Below are 16,011 nucleotides of genomic sequence, written 5' to 3' on the forward strand. Positions count from 1 at the left end.
AAGAAAGAAAGAAAGAAAGAAAGAAAGAAAGAAAGAAAGAAAGAAAGAAAGAAAGAAAGAAAGAAAGGTTTGATTTTAAAAGAATCATTGATGATGGGGAAATGTTCATGAAGAAAGTGGCAAAATAACCTGACTTAGGCATTATCTGAGTCATATTTTCCTGCATGTCTGAAGAGAAAGAAGGCACACAGGATCATGTTCTGAGGACCTGAAACTCCCTTAAGAGGCTTTTATTATTTTTATTTATTTTTTTTTTAAGAGACAAGGTCTCACTATGTTGCCCAGGCTGAACTCAAACTCCTGGGCTCAAATGATGCTCCCAAGCAGCTGGAATTGAGGCTTTTATTATTGAAAGCCTAAATTCCCAAAGGCAAGAACTGGAGTGTCCCTGAGTGCTCCAGCTTTGGAGAAAGGGAGTCCTCACAAGTTGAAGGGACAGTTGGACGAGGAGGTGGGGACTCTAGCAAGTACCCTGGGGACTCTCATAAAGATGAGGAAAGAATGAAGACCAGAGGCTCTCCTTGAAGCTCAGGAACTGGGGTAGGCCCTGGGGCTCTTTTATGTACCAGTCCCGGCAGAGGACTTGGAGTCAGATTTGATCTTGTTAAACAGAATTTATGGCCCGGCATGGTGGCTCATGCCTGTAATTCCAGCACTTTGGGAGGCTGAGGCAGGCAGATCACCTGAGGTCAGGAGTTCGGGACCAGCCTGACCAACATGGTGAAAGCCTGTCTCTACTAAAAACACAAAAATTAGCTGGGTGTCGTGGCATCCGCCTGTAATCCCAGCTGCTAGTGAGACTGGGGCAGGAGAATCGCTTGAATCCGAGAGGCTGAGGTTGCGGTGAGCCAAGATCGGCCCATTGCACTCCAGCCTGGGCAACAGAGTGAGACTCTGTCTCAAAAAAAAAAAAAAAAAAAAAAAAAAAAGAGAGAGAGAGAGAGAGAGAGACTCTCTGAAATAAAGCAACATTTATTTGGGAATTTGGGATTGGGCATGACAATGGGAATATGTGTACCGTAGTAAACTATGTGTGTATCCAACGAGGTAAAGGAGGACAAACGTTTTTAGAGGAAGATTGAGGGGGATTACACAATTGTTTGGGGATAATTTTCCTTGGCTACAAGGATCAACAACAAGTGTGACCCAGTGCCAGGTCGTACAGGCAGTTGCTGGGCAGATGTCCTCGCAGAAGTATTTTTTGTGTAAGATTTCAGTGGCCTTTGTGCAAGGTTGTGATTGTTGCTGCGTCTTCTGTGATAGTTTTTGTTACTGGCATTTATGCATAAGAATCTTCTCTTTATAGCCTTCCTAGCTCTATTTGTCAGAGTTTTTTGTTTTCTTTTAACACAAGTGATTCAATTTTGCTTCTGACAACTTTCACAGAGTCTTCATTTTTACTGATGGGTGAGGGATTTTTTCTTTTTTTGAAACGAAGTTTCGCTCTTGTCGCCCAGGCTGGAGTGCAATGGCACGATCTCGGCTCACTACAACCTCTGCCTCCTGGGTTCAAGCAATTCTCCTGCCTCAGCCTCCCAAGTAGCTGGGATTACGGGCATGCGCCACCACGCCTGGGTAATTTTTGTATTTTTAGTAGACACGGAGTTTCACCATATTGGGCAGGCTGGTCCAACTCCTGACCTTGTGATCCGCCCACCTCAGCCTCCCAAAGTGCTGGGATTACAGGCGTGAGCCACCGTGCCCAGCCTTAACATGTCTTTTTTGACGTTTGAAGTGAGACTTCACTTGACCAGTTTTGTTTTTTTACCGTTTGTCTTTATAAGACTAGGCTGACTCTTGAGGCTCCAGACCCGCTGGACACCTCCCGCAAGATTGAAGACAGCTGTGCCTCCACAAAGTGACATTTTGCATCTCCAACCCGATTTCAGTTTTCAAGTTTTAAAAAATGAGCTGCTTGTTAACCGGGCCAGTTTCAGCATGAATTATGGAAAGATCTCCTCTGTACTAGAAACTAGAAGACAAACGGTGGCATAAGTACAGATTTGGCATGAAATATTGTCCAGGAACAAACAGGACAAGACAAAGAGGGGTGTGTTTAGGGTTGCTCAGCCCTGTCCCCAAGGGAGGAACTAATTGGAAGACAAGGTCAGTCTTTGCAAGGAAAGGGAACATTTCAGGCAATAATTCAGAAGTTTTGCATCCACGTTGCACCACTTGAACTTGAACTTTGGAAAAATATGAGGCCTTTCCCTGTTTTCATTCTCCAAACAAGCCTCAGCAAGCTGGGACTGAGTGATCTTTATTTCTAAAAATAATACCAACTTGGATCTCTAAGCTGATTCTCTCTATAGGGTACCAGAAACCATGCTGGGGGCAGGAGCAAAAAACAGGCAGACAGAGCCAAGCCTGCTGGGAGTGACCCTTCCCAGCTTCAACAAGGACAGTGGTAGGCAGCAGCTGCTGGGCTGGTCGCTGGAAAATCCGAAATGGAATCGCAAGGCACTGAGCCCTCAACCCCACCTATGCCTTGGTTTCAGTAGCTCTTGGTGAGAGTCTTTGGAGGCATTTGAGGGTGTCTGAAATGCCCGAACATCACTGAAGACTTTGGTTCAAGTGGAAACCCTTGAGGGGCTTCTAGTGCCTTCTCTCTGTGCATCGCAGAAGCTCCTGTCAAATGACGTGCTTCCTTGCCCCTGTGGCCAGATTCATAGTGGCACTGGCAAGATGGGGTGGAAGTGGAAGAAATGGAGCAAGGAAAAAGGCCAGGGCCGTAGGGGCTGAGAAGGCAGAAGGCAAACACTAAGGAGACATTATAACAACTCAGGAGGCAAATGATTCAGGAAGTCACAAGGTTCTTGGCTCAAGTGTGCCAAATTTGTCAGTTCAAGGGGGTCCAGGTCTACGAGAGCTAAAAACCCCCAAACAATGCAAATGTCCAAAGGTAGCTATGGGCTGGGCATGGTGGCTCACATCTGTAATCCCAGCCTCCCTTGGGAGGCCGAGGCAGGTAGATCACCTGAGGTCAGAAGTTTAAGACCAGCCTGGCCAACATGGTGAAACCTATCTTTACTAAAAATACAAAAACTTAGCTGGGCGTCGTAGTGGATGCCTGCAATTCCAGCTACTTGGGGGGCTGAGGCTGAGGCAGGAGAACTGCTTGAAGCCGGGAGGCGGAGGTTGCAGTGAGCTGAGATGGCGCCACTGTACTCCAGCCTGGGCAACAAGAGCAAAACCCTGTCTCAAAAAAAAAATAAAATAAAATAATAAAAATAAATAAATAAAGGCCGGGCATGGTGGTTCATGCCTGTAATCCCAGCACTTTGGGAGGCCAAGGCGAGTGGATGGCTTGAGCCCAGAATTCAAGACCAACCTGGGCAACATGGTGAAACCCCATCTCTACAAAAAACACAAAAGTTAGCCGGGCATGGTGGTTCATGCCTGTATTCCCAGCTAATTGGGAAGCTGAGGTGGGAGGATCCCTTGAGCGCAGGAGGTTGAGGATGCCGTGAGCTGTGACACTGTCTCTTTTTTTTTTTTTTTAAAAAAGGGCAATAAAAGTGAGACAGGAGAATAGGTTCTGGAAGCAGAGAATCTAAGGACTTCCTAGAAATGAATCAAATGGAAACACTTCAGCTATGACAGGAAATATCCTCTCCATTTACAAAGGGTGCTCACTGAGTGAATGACTTTGTAACTTTACTTAATCCCTTCATTTACATAGGGCGTACACCAAGTAACCAATGGAAACTGCTAGAGGTTATTTAAACCCCCCAAAATTAGCCCCTATGCTCGGGCTGCTCCCACCCTGTGGAGTGTACTTTCTTTTTTTTCTTTTCTTTCTTTCTTTTTTTTTTTTTTTTTTTGAGACGGAGTCTCGCTCTGTCGCCCAGGCTGGAATGCAGTGGCCGGATCTCGGCTCACTGCAAGCTGCAAGCTCCGCATCCCGGGTTCATGCCATTCTCCTGCCTCAGCCTCCCGAGTAGCTGGGCCTACAGCTCGCCACCTCACCCGGCTAGTTTTTTTGTATTTTTTAGTAGAGACGGGGTTTCACCATGTTAGCCAAGATGGTCTCGATCTCCTGACCTGGTGATCCGCCCGTCTCGGCCTTCCAAAGTGCTGGGATTACAGGCTTGAGCTACGGCACCTGGCCTCTTTTCTTTTCTTTTTTTTTGAGACAGAGTATTCTCATGTCTCAGCCTCCTGAGTAGCTGGAATTATAGGCATCGCCACCACTCCCGGATAATTTTTGTTTTGTTTTGTTTTGTTTTGTTTTTGAGACAGAGTCTCGGTCTGTTGCCCAGGGTGGAGTGTAGTTGCATAATCTCAGCTCAATGCTGACCTCCACCTCTTGGGTTCAAGCAATTCTTCTGCCTCAGCCTCCGGAGTAGCTGGAACTACAGGCGCCCGCCACCATGCCCAGCTAATTTTTGTATTTTTAGTAGAGATGGGGTTTCACCATATTGGCCAGGTTGGTTTTGAACTCCTAATCTCGTGATCTGCCTTCCTTGGCCTCCCAAAGTGCTGGGATTACTGGTGTGAGCCACTGCACCTGGCCTAATTTTTGTATTTTTAGTAGAGACAGGGTTTCACCATTTTGGCCAGGCTGGTCTTGAACTCCTGGCCCCAAGTGATCTTCCTGCCTTGGCCTCCCAAAGTGCTGCAGGGATTACAGGCATGAGCCACCATGCCCGGCCTGTACTTTTGTTTTCAATAAGTCTCTGCTTTTGTTGCTTTATTCTTTTCTTTTTTTGTGAGTTTTGTACAATTCTTTAAGACACCAAGAACCTGGACATCCTCCACCAGTAACAAAAGGATTTTATCCCAAAATATATTTCTTTCTTTCTTTTTTTTTTGGGGATGGAGCTTCGCTCTTGTCGTCTAGACTGGAGTGCAATGGCGCGATCTCAGCTCACTGTAAACTTGGCCTCCTGCCTCAGCCACCCTAGTAGTGGGATTACAGGCACTCGCCACCACGCCCAGCTAATTTTTGTATTTTTAGTAGAGACGGGGTTTCACCATGGTGGCCAGGCTAGTCTTGAACTCTTGACCTCAGGTGATCCACCCACCTTGGCCTCCCAAAGTGCTGGGATTACAGGCCTGAGCCACCTCGCCTGGTCTCCCAAAATACATTTCTTTGACATATTTTGAAATGGCCCTGCAAAGCTTTCTTTTATGGGGGAAATCTGTATTCTGTAGAGAATCCCCTTCCCTTCTCAGGTCTCTCTGGAGAGACTGGCACCTGTGACATTCACATCTCTTCTCGGAAGCCTGCTACCTGAAGGCTTCATCTACAAGAGAAGAACTTTGGCATCCACAACTGCCCGCCACTTACCATAACTCAAGCTGATTTCAGCTCTTCAGGCAGAGCTTAACCTTTTCAACCAATTGCCAATTAGCAAATGTTTAAATCTACCTATGACCTGGAAACCACCCCCCCCTTCAAGACGTCCCACCTTTCTGGGCCCAGCCAAAGTATACCTTACCTCCGTCCATTTATGTCTTTTCCTGTAACTTGTCTTCCTAAAATGTATAAAATCAAGCCTTAGGCCGGGCACAATGGCTCACGCCTGTAATCCCAGCACTTTGGGAGGCCGAGGCGGGCAGATCACTTGAGGTCAGGAGTTTGAGACCAGCCGGGACAACATGGCGAAACCCCATCTCTACTAAAAATACAAAAAATTAGCTGGGTGTGGTGGTGTGAGCCTGTAATCCCAGCTACCTGGGAGGCTGAGGCAGGAGAATCGCTTGAACCCAGGAAGTAGAGGTTGCAGAGATTATACCACTGCACTCTAGCCTGGGCAACAGATCGAGACTCTGTCTCAAAAAAAAAAAAAAAAAAGCTGGGTACAGTGGCTTATGCCTGAGCCTGCCTGGAGGTTGCTGTGAGAGCTAAATGAGATGGAGAGTGGATGACAAGGAGGAGTGAGGTGCCCTGTGCGGTCCTTCATGTTTTCCAGGAATTATGAGAGCTCACTGCTGAGAATAAAATGCACCCCCAATTATTGGTTCAGGGAACCACCCACTGAGGGGGCTGACTGGGAGATACCTCTCAGCCCTGACACTGTCAATCCTGTGTGGAATTGAGAATTCCACTGGCTTTTGTCCCTGGTTCCTTGGAGGTAACTTCTAAATCCTCGGAATTTCCTGAGTGACAGTAGTGTCTGTGTTAGTCATGATCGGGCCTTGGAGGACACCCAGTCGTTTATGCAAATGACTCAAGGTCCAGGAAGACCAACTGCGAGAATAGAAGGCTGTGGCTCTGGAGCCTGGGTGATGGAAGGTGATTGAGGCTACAGTGAGCTATGATCCTGCCACTGCACTCCAGCCTGGGCGACAGAGGGAGCCCTTGTCTCAAAACAAAAGAGGCCTTGTCTCAAAAAATTTTTTTAAATTAGCTGGGTGTGGTGGTACACGTTTATGGTCCCATAAGAGGGATCATAAGGGAGGATCACTTGAGCCCAGGAGTTTGAGGCTGCAGTGAGCCGTGATCCCACCACTGCACTCCAGCCTGAACAACAGAGCAACAACCTGTCTCAAACAAACAAACAAACAAAAAAATAGCAGAAAGAAGAAGACAAAAAAATTAGAAGGTTGGGTCTTTGAGCCACTTGTTATCAGCCTGGCTTCCGGGGACGGAGGGGCTGGAGTTTGAGTTCAGTGGGTAGTGAATGATTCCTCCATCATGCCTGCATATAAAACCCCAAGGTGACTCTACAAGGAGGCTCGGGTGGACTTCCCTGGTTAGCGATGCTCTGTGTATTGTCACACGTGGAGGTACCAGGAGGGTTAAAGTGTCCCTGAGGATAACAGCGCTTTGCACCGGGGACCCACCTTCCTAGTGCTTCCTAGCTGTGGCTGGTTCTGATTCGTGTTCTTTCGCTGTAATAAAACCGTAAATAAACTTCAGCATTTACCTGAGTGCTGTGAGTCATTCTAATCAATTATGAATCTGAGGGGGTGGTGGGAACCTCTGAATTTGAGGTCATCTGGTCAAAAGTGAGGACCCTGAACTTATAGCTGGTGTCTGAAGTGAGGGCTGTCCTGTGGAGGAAGGTGGCTGCCACCTGTCACCTGCGGCGGAACCCCGGGTAGTTGGTGTCAAATGTCATTGCACCTGCCCTGAAAGAAGGAGGGAGGGAAGTGAGGGAAGGGGCCACCTTTTGGAGACAGCCAGTGTCTGTGACAAAAGGTCTCAATCTTTTTTTTTTTTTTTTTTTGAGATGGAGTTTCACTCTTTCACCCAGGCTGGAATGAATGGCGCGATCTCAACTCACTGCAACCTCCACCCCGCAGATTCAAGTGATTCTCCTGCTCATCCTCCTGGGTAGCTGGGATTGTAGGCACCTGCCACCACACCTGACTAATATTTGTAATTTTAGTAGAGACGGCGTTTCACCATGTTGGTCAGGCTGGTCTTGAACTTCTGACCTCAGGTGATCCACCCACCTCGACCTTCCAAAGTGCTGGGATTACAGATGTGAGCCACCCCGCCCAAGCCCCTCATTTTTCTCTTTCTCTCTCTCACCTGATCTAGGGTGATCAGCCTTCCTCGGCTTCCCAAAGTACTAGGATTACAGGTGTGAGCCACCATGCCCAAGCAAGCCTCACTGTTTCTTTTTTTTTTTTTTTTTTTTTGAGACAGAGTCTCACTCTGTCGCCCAGGCTGGAGTGCAGTGGTGCGATCTCAGCTCACTGCAAGCTCTGCCTCCCGGGTTCATGCCATTCTCCTGCCTCAGCCTCTCGAGTAGCTGGGACTACAGGCGTCCGGCACCATGTCTGGCTAATTTTTTGTATTTTTAGTGGATACAGGGTTTCACCGTGTTAGCCAGGATGGTCTCGATCTCCTCACCTCGTAATCCGCCTGCCTCGGCCTCCCAAAGTGCGAGCCACCACACCCGGCCTTTTTTTTTTTTTTTTTTTTTTTTAAAGACAGGGTCTCGGTCTATCACCCAGGCTGGAGTCCAATGGCGTGATCTCGACTCACTGCAACCTCCACCTCCCAGTTTCAAGCGATTCTCCTGCCTCAGCCTCCTGAGCAGCTGGGATTACAGGTGCCCGCCACTACACCCAATTAACTTTTGTGTTTTTAGTAGAGACGGGGTTTCACCGTGTTGGTCAGGTTGGTCTCCAACTCCTGATCTAAAGTGATCTGTTTGCCTTGGCCTCCCAAAGTGCTAGGATTACAGGCATGAGTCACCGTGCCCGGTGAAGCCTCACTCTTCTGAGAGGACTTGACTGGTTTCTCTTGAAACCAGATGGAGGTTGTAGGAGTTGGGGACACAGTGGAATCACTGTCTGTCGAGTGTGTGGGAGGGCAAGGAAGCACACCTCTGTCCCAGCTGGCTGTCTTCTTGGCTGTGCACTGGCTGTTCTGCCCTGGGGCTCCTGAGGTGTGGAAAGCACTGAGCTGGGACCACCCATCCCTTCAGAAGATATTTTTGTTTGTTTGTTTGTTTGTTTTTTGAGACCAGTCTCACTCTGTAGCTCAGGCTGGAGTGCAGTGGCACAATCTCCGTTCACTGCAACCTGCACTGTAGGGGTTCAGTCAGGATGGTGGGAGAAATTGTAAAATAAACACAAACTTTCTTGGAAGGCCTGCAGGTTTTTGCAAAAGCCTCAAAATAGAGTTATGGCTGAAGGCAGCCTAATCCTCTTTGAGCTATAGCAAGGGTAATTAACATAGGAATGTAGAGGAGTCTATCTAAATAGCTTGTTTACTTTTGTGGTCCTAAGACTAACCTTTGACCATCTATGGGTGCAAGATTGCTCTCTACTTGGGGGGTCAGCAATGGTAATTACCTTCTAGTGGTGTTTACTTGGTCATTTAATGTGTCCTGAATAAATGCCAGGAGGGTCAGTGAGTCCAGACCATGGCTGCTATTCTTTACAGCACCTTCCTTGGTGTCTGTGAGGGGCCTGGACCCTTAGCCGGACTGACAAGCAGAATATCTGTGTCAGTGTACATTATTCATCCATCGTTGGGTCAGGGTCTGCGGGACAGACCCCCCCTCCCCACTCCCCCCTCCCTCCCCCGCACTCCACCTCCCAGGTTCAAATTATTCTCCTGCCTCAGCCTCCTAAGCAGCTGGGATTACAGGTGTGGGCCATGACGCCTGGCTAATTTTTGTATTTTTAGTGGAGACAGGTTTTCATCCTGTTGGTCAGGCTGGTCTTGAACTCCTGACCTCAAATGATCGGCCCACCTCGGCCTCCCAAAGTGCTGGGATTACAGGCATGAGCCACCGCACCTGGTCCCCTTCAGAAGATGGACGCTGTACCTTCAGGCCCAGAGTCGAGTCTAGAGTATGGTCGAATCCAGAGTATGGGAGTCCCAGTCCTGCGGATTACGGGACTGGGGGTGGGGGTACCCTCTCAGAGCAATATGGTGTGAGGCCACCTCCTAGAGTCAGCAGAACGCGTCACCCAGGGGAGCCGCTTAGGAGACAGCCTCTCATCAGCAGGCCTGAGCAGCTGTCCCTTGGCCACGACAAATCAGTAGAGGCCTGGCTCTCAATCAGTGGTAAGTGTGTCCTGCAGGGGCATTTGGCAAGGTCCAGAGACATTTTTGGTTGTCACAACTTGGGGGCTGCTACTGGCATCTGGTGAGCAGAAGCCAGGGACACTGAGGAACAGTGCACGCACAGGCCCCTGCTGCAGAGAATGAGCCGGCCCCAAACATCAACAGTGCTGAATTGGAGATAGCCTGGTCTCTGCAACAAAGCCCCCAGCAAGGGGAAAGCAGAGCCACTACCCACCAGGAACCGCGGGAAACACATCTACTTTCCATTTCTCTCCTTCCTGACACAGCCTCACAGAATCAGCACAGGGACAGGGTGGTAGGGCAGAGACGTGCGGTGTCCTCACCCCAGTGTTGGCGCCTGTGCTGGGAGGGGATCAGGGTCTTTTGAGACAGGATTGACCTTTTTTTTTTTTTTTTCATTTTTTTTTTGAGACAGAGTCTCACTCTGTTGTTCAGGCTGGAGTGCAGTGGTGCGATCTTGGCTCACTGCAACCTCCGTCTCTCTGGTTCAAGTGATTCTCATGCTTCAGCCTCCTGAGTAGCTGGAATTACAGGTATGCACCTCCACACCCTGTGCTAATTTTTGTCTTTTCAGTAGCGATGGGGTGTCACCATGTTGGCCAGGCTGGTCTCGAACTCCTGACCTCAAGTGATCTGCCCACCTTGGCATCCCGAAGTGCTGGGATTACAGGCGTGAGCCACTGCGACTGGCTGTCTTAATAGCAAAACATGACTAGAAAAATGTGGAATCATACTGAGTGCCCTCGCAGGGAATCTTATGCTCCGTGGAAATGGGGATTTCGAACAAACAAACAAAGCTGATGGTGTTTATCAGAGAAAACTAAACCTTTTCTTAATGTTCACTTTAACAGGACGTGTGTCCTTCACGAAACTGGCTACATATGTGCATTGCTTAGGCCAGTGCCGGCACAAAACAAGAGCTGGATAAACGTTAGCCGCTTGTATTGAGAGAGGAGTGAGCTGGGGGTGGTGGTGCGTGCCTGTAGTCCCAACTTCTGAGGAGGTGAGGCGGGAGGATTGCTTGAGCCCAGGAGTTGGAGGTTACAATGAGCTAAGACTGCGCCACTGCACTCTAGCCTGGGCGACAGAGCATGAACTGCTCCTCACAAGGCGATGGGGGTTCTAATTCCTGTCCCTGAAATCTGGGTTGGTCTCAGTGACTTGCTTCACCAAAATGTGGCAGAAGGGGACATTCTGGGATGACTGAACCTCAGGCATGAGAAGCCTCGCAGCTTCGGCCTGGGTCTCCTGGACTGACTGCTCCTGGGACATTCCCTCCTAGAGCCTTGCCGCCATGTCACACGGGGGGCCACACTCTGGCCAGCAACCCGTCTCAGATGTTTCACCCTGCTGACGCCGCAACCACCAGAGACCCCAAGTGAGAGCCCCAGCTGAGACCCATCAGCCAGCAGCCCACAGTGGGGGTTAGTAAATTACTGCTTCAGGCCACTGCACTTTAGGATAGTTCATTACTCAGAAGCAGATAATGTGAACGCTTCCCCAGGGAGTCAAGTGCTTTCAGAAACATATGCTCTTTTCTTGGATGAAAAATTGTCTTTCTAGTGATTATCCAGGAAGGGTTCACACAAATGGGATATCAGGGCTGGTGGAAAGACAAAAGTCGGACACTGTTATGAGCCCAAGTTCCAGACTGTGCATAGAGTCAATTCCTAAGCCAGGTCACCCTGACCTAAGAGCTTCCCAGCACCTCCTTCCCCTTCCCCACTGGCCCATGCCTTCCTCCTTCCTTCTCCTCTTGTCTTTCCCATTCCTTCACACATTTCAAGCTGCTATTCCAAAACCACCACCATGGAAACACGGTCAGGTTCTTAGAAACTTAACCCATATTGGAAAATAACAGTGCGGCAAGAGGCGGAGGCAGCAGGAAAATTCCAGGCTCACATCACCAGGGTGCGGTCTCAAAGTCCTCATGGTAGGAAAGTAAGTTTATCTTCATTTTACACACCAGGGAAAATAGAATCCCCCAGTAATTAAATACCAATTGGCTCTTAAGAAAAATGCATTTTCAAAATTGTATTACTGTTCAACAGGGAAATAGGATTTAATTTAGTTTTTTTTTTTTTAAATTCACAAGAGCACCTGCTTTGACACCACCTAGCGGGAGCCACTGTAGGAACAGCAAAGCCAGGCCTGGCCTCACTCCTCGTAAAGCCTGGGTGGCAGCCAGCGCTGTCACTGTTCCCACATTCCCACGTCGGTGTCCGGGAGGATGTGGGGAGAGATTATAATAGTACGTGTCATTTCTGCACTATGCCTGGTTCATTTCCAGATGTGAAATAGTCACTGGGATCACTATAGTTCCTAATGCCTTTCTTTTTTTTTTCTTTTTTTTTCTTTTTTTTTTTTTGTTGAGACAGAGTCTCGCTTTGTCGCCCAGACTGGAGCGCAGTGGCCGGATCTCAGCTCACTGCAAGCTCCGCCTCCTGGGTTCACGCCATTCTCCTGCCTCAGCCTCCCGAGTAGCTGGGACTACAGATGCCCGCCACCTCGCCCGGCTAGGTTTTTGTATTTTTTAGTAGAGACGGGGTTTCACCGTATTAGCCAGGATGGTCTTGATCTCCTGACCTTGTGATCCGCCCGTCTCGGCCTCCCAAAGTGCTGGGATTACAGGCTTGAGCCACCGCGCCCGGCCAAAATTTTTTTTGTTTTTTTAAGACAAGAGTTTTGCTCTTGTCACCCAGACTGGAGTACAGTGGTGCCATCTGAGCTGACTGCAGCCTCCACCTCCCAGATTCAGGCAATTCTCCTGCCTCAGCCTCCTGAATAGGAGGGATTACAGGCGCCCACCACCATGCTGGGCTAAGTTTTGTATTTTTAGTAGAGACGGGGTTTCGCCATGTTGGCCAGGCTGGTCTCGAACTCCCGATCTCAGGTGATTCGCCCACCTCAGCCTCCCAAAGTGTTGGGATTACAGGTGTGAGCCACTGTGCACGGCCTGATGCCTTTCAAGAAGTTTTCTGAGGCAATTACAGAAATCTCCCTGAGTCCTTATTTAGTTTGTTCACCTACTTGGAAAACAGCCTTCCTTTATACTAAGTCAGTAGTTCCCAAACTTGTCTACGCATTAGAATCACTGGGGAACTCTGGAAAATTCCAGACCAGGCTGAGTACAGTGGCTCATGCCTATAATCCCAGTACTTTGGGAGGCTGTGGTGGGAGGATCACTTGAGCTCAAGAGTTCAAGGCCAGCCTGGGCCACATAGTGAGACTCTGTCTCTACCAAAAAAAAAAAAAAAAAAAAAAAAAAAAGGGCACAGTGGCATGACCCTGTGGTCCCAGCTACTCGGGAAGCTGAGGTGGGAGGATCACTTGAGCCCAGGAGGTTGAGGCTGCAGTGAACTGTGTTTGTGCCTCTGCACTCCTGCCTGGGTGACAGAGACCCTGTCTCAAAAAAAAAAAAAAAAAAAAAAAAAAAGAAAGAAAATGAAAAATTCCAGAGCAGTGAAGTCATAGTCATTGGCAGTGGGGCACAGGCTCTGCAGGTGATTCCTGCCGTGCTCCCTAGTTGGGAACCTCAGTGCTAAATGACCCCGGAAGTAGATGTGGCCCTCAGCCGTTCCCTAGGCAGGCACCCTTGCTTGATCCCCCTGTTGCCTTCTCCCCAGAAAGCAGCTTTCTTAAGGAATAGCCCGAGGCCAAACTCACTTAGGCGTCCTCTTAGTACTTACCATGTCCGAGCCACAAAGAAAAGAAGGCTTTTCAACATTTCTACTTTTTAAATTTTTTTCTTTTTGAGATGGAGTGTCACTCTTGTTGCCCAGGCTGGAGTACAATGGTGCGATCTTGGCTCACCGCAACCTCCACCTCCTGAGTTCAAGTGATTCTCCTGCCTCATCCTCCTGGGTAGCTGGGATTACAGCCATGTGCTACCACGCCCAGCTAATTTTGTATTTTTAGTAGAGACGGGGTTTCTCCATGTTGGTCAGGCTGGTCTTGAACTCCCGACCTCAGGTGATCCTCCCGCCTCAGCCTCCCAAAGTGCTGGGGTTACAGGCGTGAGTTACCACACCCGACTTATTTTTACTTTTTTGTTTTGTTTTGTTTTAAGACAGGGTCTCCCTCTGTTGCCCAGGCTGGAGTGCAGTGGCAGGATCATAGCTCACTGAAACCTCGACCTCCCAGGCTCAAGCAATCCTCCTGCCTCCACCTCCTGAGTAGCTGGGACTATAGGCTGATTAAGTAAGTCTTTTTTCCCCCAAATATAATAATACATAACATAAGTGGTTACCCTTGGGGCAGGGGGGAGTAACTGGTAGGGGGCACGAGAGGTTTCTAGGATGCATTGTTTTTTGTTTTTTTTTTTTTGAGACAAAGTCTCGCTCTGTCGCCCAGGCTGGGGTGCAGTGGCACAATCTCAGCTCACTGCAAGCTCCGCCTCCCGGGTTTATGCCATTCTCCTGCCTCAGCCTCCCGAGTAGCTGGGACTACAGGCGACCACCACCTCGCCCGGCTAATTTTTTGTATCTTTTAGTAGAGATGGGGTTTCACCATGTTAGCCAGGATGGTCTCGATCTCCTGACCTCGTGATCCGCCCGTCTCGGCCTCCCAAAGTGCTGGGATTACAGGGTTGAGCCACCGCGCCCGGCCTTTTTTTTTTTTTTTTTTTAGATGGAGTCTTGCTCTGTCGCTCAGGCTGGAGTGGAATGGCACGATCTTGGCTCACTGCAACGTCCGCTTCCCAGGTTCCAGCGATTCTTCTTCCTCAGCCTCTGGAGTAGCTGGGATTACAGGTATATGCCACCATGCCCAGCTGATTTTTGTATTTTTGTAGAGACAGGGTTTCACCATGTTGGCCAGGCTGGTCTCAAACTCTTAACCTCAGGTGATCCGCCTGCCTTGGACTCCCAAAGTGCTGGGATTATAGGCGTGAGCCACAGCTCTGTCTATGGAGCAGTAAAAAAATAATAATAATAATAAAAACAAAGAAATGGGCTGGGTGAGGCGGTTCACACCTGTAATCCCAGCACTTCGGGAGGCCGAGGTGGCTAGATCGCCTGAGTTCAGGAGTTTGAGACCAGTTTTAGTCTCTACTAAAAATATAAAAATTAGCCGGGCATGGTGACACACAGCCTGTAGTCCCAGCTATTCGGGAAAATGAGGCAGGAGAATCACTTGAACCTGGAAGGCAGAGGTTGCAGTGAGCCGTGATTATACCACTGCACTCCAGCCTGGGGAAAGAATGAGACTCTGTCTTTTTTTTTTTTTTTTTAACAGAAGCCATTTATTACCAAACCAATTTCTTTCTTTTTTTTTTTTTTTCTGTCTTTAAAAAAAAAAAAAAAAAAAGAGGCCGGGCGCGGTGGCTCACGCCTGTAATCCCAGCACTTTGGGAGGCTGAGACGGGCGGATCACGAGGTCAGGAGATCGAGACCATCCTGGCTAACCTGGTGAAACCCCGTCTCTACTAAAAATACAAAAAAGTAACCGGGCGAGGTGGCGGGCGCCTGTAGTCCCAGCTACTCGGGAGGCTGAGGCAGGAGAATGGCGTGAACCCGGGAGGCGGAGCTTGCAGTGAGCTGAGATCCGGCCACTGCACTCCAGCCTGGGTGACAGAGCGAGACTCTGTCTCAAAAAAAAAAAAAAAAAAAAAAAAAAGGGGGCGCGGTGGCTCACACCTGTAATCCTAGCACTTTGGGAGGCCATGTAGGCAGATCACTTGAGGTCAGGAGTTCGAGACCAGCCTGGCCAACATGATGAAACCCCACCTCTACTAAAAATCCAGAATTAGCTGGGCATGGTGGCGCACGCCTAAAATCCCAGCTACTCAGGAGGCTGAGGTGGGAGAATTGCTTGAACCCGGGAGGTGGAGGTTTAAGTCAGCCGAAATTGAGCCACTGCACTCCAGCTTGGGTAACAAGAGCAAAACTACATCTCAAAAAAAATAAATAAATAAAGCCGGGCGTGGTGGCTCACGCCTGTAATTCCAGCACTTTGGGAGGCCGAGGCGGGTGGATCACGGGGTCAGGAGATCAAGACCATCCTGGCTAGCACAGTGAAACCCTGTCTCTACTAAAAACACAAAAAATTAGCCGGGCGTGGTGGTGGACGACTGTAGTCCCAGCTGCTCAGGAGGCTGAGGCAGGAGAATGGCGTGAACCCAAGAAGCGGAGCTGGCAGTGAGCCGAGATGTTGCCGCTGCACTCCAGCCTGGGCAACAGAGCGAGACTCCGTCTCAAAAATAAATAAATAAATAAATGAAAATAAACATAAAACAAAAGAAAAAGAAAAAGAAAATCTGTGGTGAAATTCACGTAACATCTTAAAGTGCGCAATCAGTGGCATTAAGTACACTCACAATATTGTGAAACCACTACGTCTATGTAGTTTCGAAACATCTTCATCACCCCAAAAGGAAATTCCATACCCTGTAAGCAGTTCTACCTCATTCTCCCTCTCCCCAGTCTCTGGCAACCACCAACTTGCCTTCTGTCTATAAATTTGCTTATTCTGGACATTTCGTATAAATTGATTCATACAATAGGTGACCT

General features: G+C 48.8%; 1 long non-coding RNA gene across 1 annotated transcript; it reads left to right on the forward strand.

Moving 5' to 3' along the window:
• The first annotated feature begins 1,415 nt into the window (after positions 1–1,415).
• On the forward strand, positions 1,416–15,714 carry LOC144335969 (uncharacterized). The gene is made up of 2 exons (XR_013407304.1): positions 1,416–1,463; positions 15,382–15,714. It is a non-coding gene; the product is annotated as an uncharacterized LOC144335969 (long non-coding RNA).
• The last annotated feature ends 297 nt before the right edge of the window (positions 15,715–16,011 follow it).

The sequence above is a fragment of the Macaca mulatta genome, chromosome 16, assembly GCF_049350105.2.
Source record: "Macaca mulatta isolate MMU2019108-1 chromosome 16, T2T-MMU8v2.0, whole genome shotgun sequence".
Taxonomy (NCBI): domain Eukaryota; kingdom Metazoa; phylum Chordata; class Mammalia; order Primates; family Cercopithecidae; genus Macaca; species Macaca mulatta.